Below are 7,643 nucleotides of genomic sequence, written 5' to 3'. Positions count from 1 at the left end.
TGCTTTGATACACTGCTGGGTAGAGTCTTTCAGAGGCCCTCTGTTGTAAGCTCCTGTCCTGTTTCTCGTTTTCTCCTTCCAACGTCCATCCTCGGTGTCTTTCTGAGTGAGGGTTGATTACCTTACCCGGGGAATGCTATTCAGCTATTAAAAACAAGGAAATCCTGAAATTTTCAGGCAAACGGATGGAACTAGAAAAGATCATTCTGAGTGAGGTATCCCAGAAACAGAAAGAGGTGCATGGTATACACTCACTTATTCCCAGATATTGGCCATAAAATATAGGGTAACATACTAATATCTACAGACCTAAAGAAGGTAAACAACAAGGAGGGCCCTAGGGAGAATGCTTAAATCTCATTCAGAATGACAAACAGGACAGACATCAGAAGTGATGGAATAGAGGAAACAGGATGGAAGACTCTGAAAGGCTCCGCGAAACAGGGGACTGAAGCAGATGCTGAGACTCACAGCAAAACTTCAGGCAGAAAGCAGGGAGTCTTATGGAATAAGAGAAGAGAAAGACACAGAGTGGACTGAAGTTCCACAAGGAGACTGATGCACCATCCAAGAACCATGCATGGATAGGACCTAGGTCCTGCTCAGATGTGGCCGATTGACAGCTCAATCTCCATGAGGGTCCTTGAGTAAGTGAAACAGGGACTGCCTTTTTCAGGAACTCAGTTGCCTGCTTTTTGATTAGTTGCTCCTGTCAATAAGGCCTTGCCAGGCCACAGAGGAAGAAGATACAGGCAGTCCTGATGAGACTTGATAAACTATGGCCAGATGGCAATGGTGGAGAACTTACCCTTTCAGTGGACTAGAGAAAGGGGATAAGGAGGAAGAGAGAAAAAGGGTTGGACTGGGAGGAGGGAGGGGAGAGCATTCATTCAGTATATATATAATGAATAAATTATAAAAAATTAAAATAAATTAACAAAAAAAAGAAAAGAAAAGAAAGCAGAGATGAGTTTCTACATTTACAGCTTCGAAAGTAACAACTCCATAAATCTCAGACAATGGCTGGTGAGAGGAAATTGAAATGGTCTGGACTATTGCAGAAGCTCCTAAGAGCTGTTGTATTTTACAAAAGTTTCTTAAAGGTACAATGTAGTAACAAATATATTAATTTCCATGATTTCCTATATCTTTTAATATTTCTTCATATTTCACTTTGATAGCTTATTTTCTTTGCTTTCTGACAGAAACTTCTACGTACATAAATAGTTTAAAGAAACCTCTCAGGTGCTGCTATCAAAATAGCTTTTTCCTTTGATGATAGTTTTCCAAAAAGAAATGGGTTATGTCTTTTAAATATTGATAGCACAGATAAAAAGAAAGAGCAAAGTATCAGATAACCGAAGTTACTTACAGAAGCAGAATATATTTACAACTAGATGTTACCCTGAAACTCATATCAGAATACAAGGGTGAGACATTTAAGGAAACACTCAGGGTTTGTGTATGATGATTCATTTATACATATGTTTACATCTCCAATTCATTTCATTAAAATTTTTAGATTAATCTATTGATACTTTGAAACCTGACACACAGTTGAAAGTTGTATATAGTTTAAAAGGCTGTGTTTTGGCCACTTTTATAGTGAACAATTGCTAGTCTCCTGTACAAACACAAATCCATTCACACATACTAGTACAGTCAATTCTACCCTGAATATTTTTTGTTTGTTTGTTTGTTTTAATTTTAATTTTATTTTTATTAATTACAGTTTATTCACTTTGTACCCCAGCTGTAGCATCCTCCCCATCTCCTTCAATCCCACCCTCCATCCCTCTTCTTCTATGACCCTCCCCCAGTCCAATGATAAGGGAGATCCTCTTCCCATTCCATCTGACCTTAGTCTATCAGGTCTCATTAGGACTGGCTTCATTGTCTTCCTCTGTGGACTGGTAATACTACTCCCCCGCCCCCCTACTTAGGTGGAGGTGATTAAAGAGCCAGCCCAAGAGTTCATGTCAGAGATGGTCCTTGTTTCTATTACTGGGGAACTCTCTTGGATACTGGGCTGTCATGGGCAAAATCTATTCAGGGGTTCTAGGTTACCTCCATGCATGGTACTTGTGTGGAGTACCAGTCTCACAAAAGACCCCTGTGCCTAGATTTTTTGGTCTGTTGCTCTACTTGTGGAGCTCCTGTTCCCTCCAGGTCTTTTTGTCTCTCACTTTCTTAAGGTTCCCTGCATGCTGCCTAAAGTTTGGCTATGAGTCTCAGCATATGTTTTGATACCATGCTGGGTAGAGTCTTTCAGAGGTCCTCTGTGGTAGGCTCCTGTCCAGTTCCCTGTTTTCTTCCTCTTCTGATGTCCTTCCCATTTGACTTTCTAAATGAAGATTGAGCATCTTACCCAGGGTCCTTCTTGATTAGCTTCCTTAGGTGTACAGGTTTTAGTATGATTATTCTATATTATATGTCTAATATCCATTTATTCATGAGTATATACCATGTATGTCTTTTTGCTTCTGGAATACCTCACTCAGGATGATCTGTTCTAGATCCCAACATTTGCCTGTAAATTTCATGATTTCCTTGTTTTTCATTGCTGAGTAGTATTCCATTGTATAGATGTACCACAGTTTCTGCATCCATTCTTCAGTTGAGGGGCATCTGGGCTGTTTCCAGCTTCTGGCTATTACAAACAAAGCTGCTACAAACATGGTTGAGGAAATGTCCTTTTTGTGGACTTGCACCTCTTTTGGGTATATGCCTAGGAGTGGTATAGTTGGATATTGAGGTAGCACTATTCTTAATTGCCAGAGAAAGAGCAAGATTGATTTCCAAAGTAGTTGTACAAGTTTTTCATTCCCACCAGAAGTGTAGTAGGGTTTCCCTTTCTCCACATCCTCTCCAGCATGTGTTATCAGTTGAGTTTTTGATCTTAGCCATTCTGATGGGTGTAAAGTGAAATCTCAGGGTCCTTTTGATTTGCATTTCCCTGATGACAAAGGATGTTGAGCATTTCTTTAAGTGTTTCGCTGCCATTTTATGTTCCCATATTGATAATTCTCTGTTTAGGTCTGTACCCCATTTTTAATTGGATTTCTTGATTAGTTATTGTTTAACTTATGAGTTCTTAATATATTCTGGATGTTTAGTCTTCTGTCAGATGTAGTGTTTGTGAAAATTCTTCCCCAATCTGTAGGCTGTCGTTTTGTTCTGATGACTGTGTCCTTTTCAGTTTCATGAGGTCCCGTTTATTGATTGTTGCTTTTAAAGCCTGTGCTGTTGGTTTTCTGTTCAGGAAGTTGTCTCCTGTGCCAATGAGTCCAAAGCTCTTCCCCACTTTTTCTTCTAACAGGTTAGTATGTCTCTTTTTATATTGGGGTCTTTAATCCCCTTGAACATTAGTTTTGTGCGGGGTGATAATTATGGATCTATTTGCAATTTTCTAAATGTAGACATCCAATTAGACCAGCACCATTTGTTGAAGATGCTATCTTTTTCCCATTATATGGTTTTGGCATCTTTGTCAACAATCAGTTTTCCATAAGTGTGTGGGATTATTTCTGGGTCTTCTATTTGATTCCATTGATCCACCATTCTGTTTCTATGCCAGTAGCATGCAGTTTTTTTAATTACTGTTGTGCTATAGTACAGTTTGACATGTTGGATGGAGATATCTTCAGATCTTTTATTGTAGAGGATTGTATTGTAGAGGATTGTTTTAGTGATTCTGGGTTTCTTGTCCTTCCATATGAAGTTGAGAATTTTTCTTTTAAGTTCTATACAGAATTGTTTTGCTAATTTGATGGGAATTGTATTGAATCTGTAGATTGCTTTTGGTAAGATGGCCATTTTTAGTACGTTAATCCTGCCAAGCCATGAGCATGGGAGATCTTTCCATATTCTAATATATTCTTCTATTTCTTTCTTCAGAGACGGAAAGGTTTTTTTTTTTCATACAAATCTTTTAAGAGCTTGTTTAGAGTTACACTAAGGTACTTTATGTCCTTTGTGGCTATTGTGAAGGGTGTTGTTTCCCTCTTTTCTTTCTTAGCCTATTTGTGTGTGTGTCTGTGTGTGTGTGTGTGTGTGTGTGTGTGTGTGTGTATGTGTACAGAATGCCTACTGATTTTTTTGAGTTGATTTTGTATCCAGCCTCTTTGCTGCAAGAGTTTAGCAGCTGTAGGAGTTACCTGGTAGAATTTTTGGGGTCACTCATGAATGCTATCATATCATCAGAAATAGTGATACTTTGATTTCTTCCTTTCTGAACTGAATCCCCTTGATTTCCTTAATTGTCTTATTGCTCTAGCAAGTGCTTCAAGTACTATTTTAAAGAGGTATGGAAAGAGTTGGCAGCCTTACTGGTTCCTGATTTCAGAGGAATTGATTAAGTATTTTCTCCATTTAGTTGGATGTTGGCTATAGGCCTTGTAGCCCTGATCTCTCCAGGACATTAAACAGAAATGAATGTTGGATTTTACCAAATATTTTTTCAGCATCTAAGGAGATTATCATGTGTTCTTTTTCTCTTAGTTTGTTTATATGATGGATTACATTGATTGATTTCCATATATTGAATGATCACTTCATACTTGGTCATAATGGATGATATCTTTGATGTGTTCTTGGATTTGTTTTGTAAATATGTTATTGAGTATTTTGGCATTAATGTTCATAAGAGAGATTAGCCTGAAATTTTCTTTTTTTGTTGTGTCTTTGTGAGGTTTATATATCAAGGTGCCTGTGGCTTCATAGAATGAGTTTGGTAATGTTCCTTCTGTTTCTACTTTGTGGAATAGTTGATTGAATGAGATGTTTCAAATTTCTTCTGGAAGAGACTTACTCCTATGAATTGAATATTTTGATTATAGCAGAAGAATTCTTTTGGTGTTTTGTGTTTTGTTTTGATATTCTTGAAGATTCTTGGCATCTCCTTATGTTTTGTCTCCACTGATTAAAAGGAGGAATTTGCTAAACTGGCTATGTTCAACTTTGGTTGTGTTCAGGATTCCTTTTGGATAAGAATTACAGTGTTTCTAAGACTGAAGTCTAGGTATTCAATTGCAACCTATGCTCTAGATATCATAGTTTTATTTGACATCTTGAAGTTCTTAAGTGATAAGGCTACATGAAAATGATGTGCCTATTCCAAAGCTTTTCAAATTATCTATGTTAATTAACTAGTTTACCTATCTATCTCGATTTATTTATTTATTTATTTATTTTGGTGTTGTGTATTTGTGTGTGCACATCCATATGCATACACTACGGCACATGAATGGAAGTTAGAGGAAAACTTGTGGTAATTGGGTCTCTTCTTCTACACCAAGTATCCTGTGAATGGAAATCAGGACTTCAGACCTAGCAGGAAGTGACTTTATAATATAAATGTTGGTGTCTCGGTTTTTATTTATTTCTTTCTTTTTTAATTTTTTTTAATATGTGTTAGTTTATTAACTTTGTATCCCAGTTGTATCGCCCTTCCTCATTCCCTCCCAATCCCACCTTCCCTCCCTCATCTCCTCCCTGCCCCTTTCCTAGTCCACTGATGGGGGGGTCCTAATCCCCTTTCATTTGACCCTGGTTAAACAGGTATCTTCAGGACTGGCTGCAAAGTCCTCCTCTGTTGCTTAGCAGGGATGCTTCTACCTCCGGGAGGAGGGAGGTGAAAGAACCAGCCATTGAGTTCATGTCAGAAATAGTCCCTGTTCCCTTTACTAGAGTACCTACTTGGATACTGAGATACCATGGACTACATCCGAGCAGGGGTTCTAGGTTATATCCATACATAGTCATTGGTTGGAGAAAGAGTCTCAAAAAAGACCCCCATGCCAAGTTATATTTGGTCCTTGTAAAGCTCCTGTCCTCTCCAGGTCATACTAACTCACCCTTCTTTCATATGATTCCCTGCACTCTGCCCAAAGGTTTGGTTATGAGTCTCAGTATCTACTTTGGTACACTGCCAGAGTCTTTCACAGGCCCTCTGTGTAGGCTCCTGTCTGTTATTTGTTTTTTTCCTACATCCAACATCCATCCCATTTGTCTTACAATGTGAGGATTGATCATCTTACCCCAGGTCCTCTTTCTTGTTTATCTTCTTTCGGTGTATAGATTTCAGTATGATTATCATATCTAATAGGTCTATATAAGTGAGTATATACCATGTGTGTCTTTCTTGTTCTGGGATACCTCACTCAGAATGATATTTTCTAAGTTCCATCATTTGCCTGCAAATTTTATGATTTCCTTGTTTTTAATTGCTGAGTAGTATTTCTTTGTGTAAAAGTACCATAATTTCTGTATCCATTTCTCCGTTGATGGACATCTGGGTTGTTTCCAGGTTCTGGCTATTAAAAATAAAGCTGCTTCAAACATGGTTGAGCAAATATCCTTGTTGTGTACTTGAGCTTCTTTTGGATATATGCCTAGAATTGGTATAGCTGGATCTTAAGGAAACAATATTCTTAACTGTCTGAGAAAGTGTCAGTTTGATTTCCAAAATGGTTGTACCAGTTTACATTCCCAGCATCAGTGGAGGAAGGCTCCCCTATCTCCACAACCTCTCCAGCATGTGTTGTCACTTGAGGTTTTGATCTTAGCCATTCTGATAGGTGTAAGGTGAAATCTCAGGGTCATTTTGATTTGCATCTTTCTGTTGGCTAAGGATGTTGAGCACCAATTTAAGTGTTGCTCTGACATTCTATATTCCTCTACAGAGAAATCTCTGTTTAGCTCTATACACCATTTTTAATTGTATTACTTGATTTAATGCTTTTTAACTTCTTTAGTTCTTTATGCATTCTGCATATGAGTCCTTTGTCATACATAGGGTTTCTGAAGATCCTTTCCCAGTCTGTAGGCTGTAGTTTTGTTCTCACAACACTGTCCATTGCTTTACAGAAGCTTTTCAGTTTCATGAGGTTTCATTTATTGATTGTTGCTCTTAAAGCCTGTGCTGTTGGTGTTCTGTTCAGGAAATTGTCTCCTGTGCCAATGAGTTCTAGGTTCTTCCCAACTTTTTCTTCTAACCCATTTAGTGTATCTGGTTTTATATTGAAGTCTTTGTTCCATTTGGACTTTAGTTTTGTGCAGGGTCATAAATATGGTCCATTTTCATTTTTTGGCATGTAAACATCCAGTTGGACCAGCACCATTTGTTGAAGATGCTGTCTTTTTTCCAATGAATGGTTTTGGCTTCTTTGTCAAAAATCAAGTATTCGTAAGTGTGTAGGTTTATTTCTGGGTCTTCTTTACAGTTCCATTGATCCTCCTTTCTGTTTCTATGCCAATACCATGTGAGTTTTATTACTATTGGTCTGTAGTACAGCTTGAGGTCAGGGTTGGAGATACTTCCAGATGATTTGTTGTTGTACAGAATCATTTTGGAAATTCTGAGTTGTTTCTCCATATGAAGTTGAGAATTTTTCTTTCAAGGTCTGCAAAGAATTGTATTGTTATTTAATGGGAATTGCATTGAATCTGTAGATTGCTTTTGGCAGTATCACAATTTTCGCCATGTTAATCCTGCCAATCCATGGTCAGGGAAGGACTTTCCATCTTCTGATATCTTCTTCAATTTCTTTCTTGAGGGACTTGAAGTTTGTTTGTTTTTTTTTTTTAACAGGTCTTTTACTTGCTTGGTTAGAGTTACCCCAAGGTACTTGGGCTATTTGTGA

This window comes from Psammomys obesus, unplaced genomic scaffold (genome assembly GCF_907164565.1).
Source record: "Psammomys obesus unplaced genomic scaffold, mPsaObe1.curated_primary_1811, whole genome shotgun sequence".
Taxonomy (NCBI): Eukaryota; Metazoa; Chordata; class Mammalia; order Rodentia; family Muridae; genus Psammomys; species Psammomys obesus.
This window is presented reverse-complemented; position numbering follows the sequence as displayed.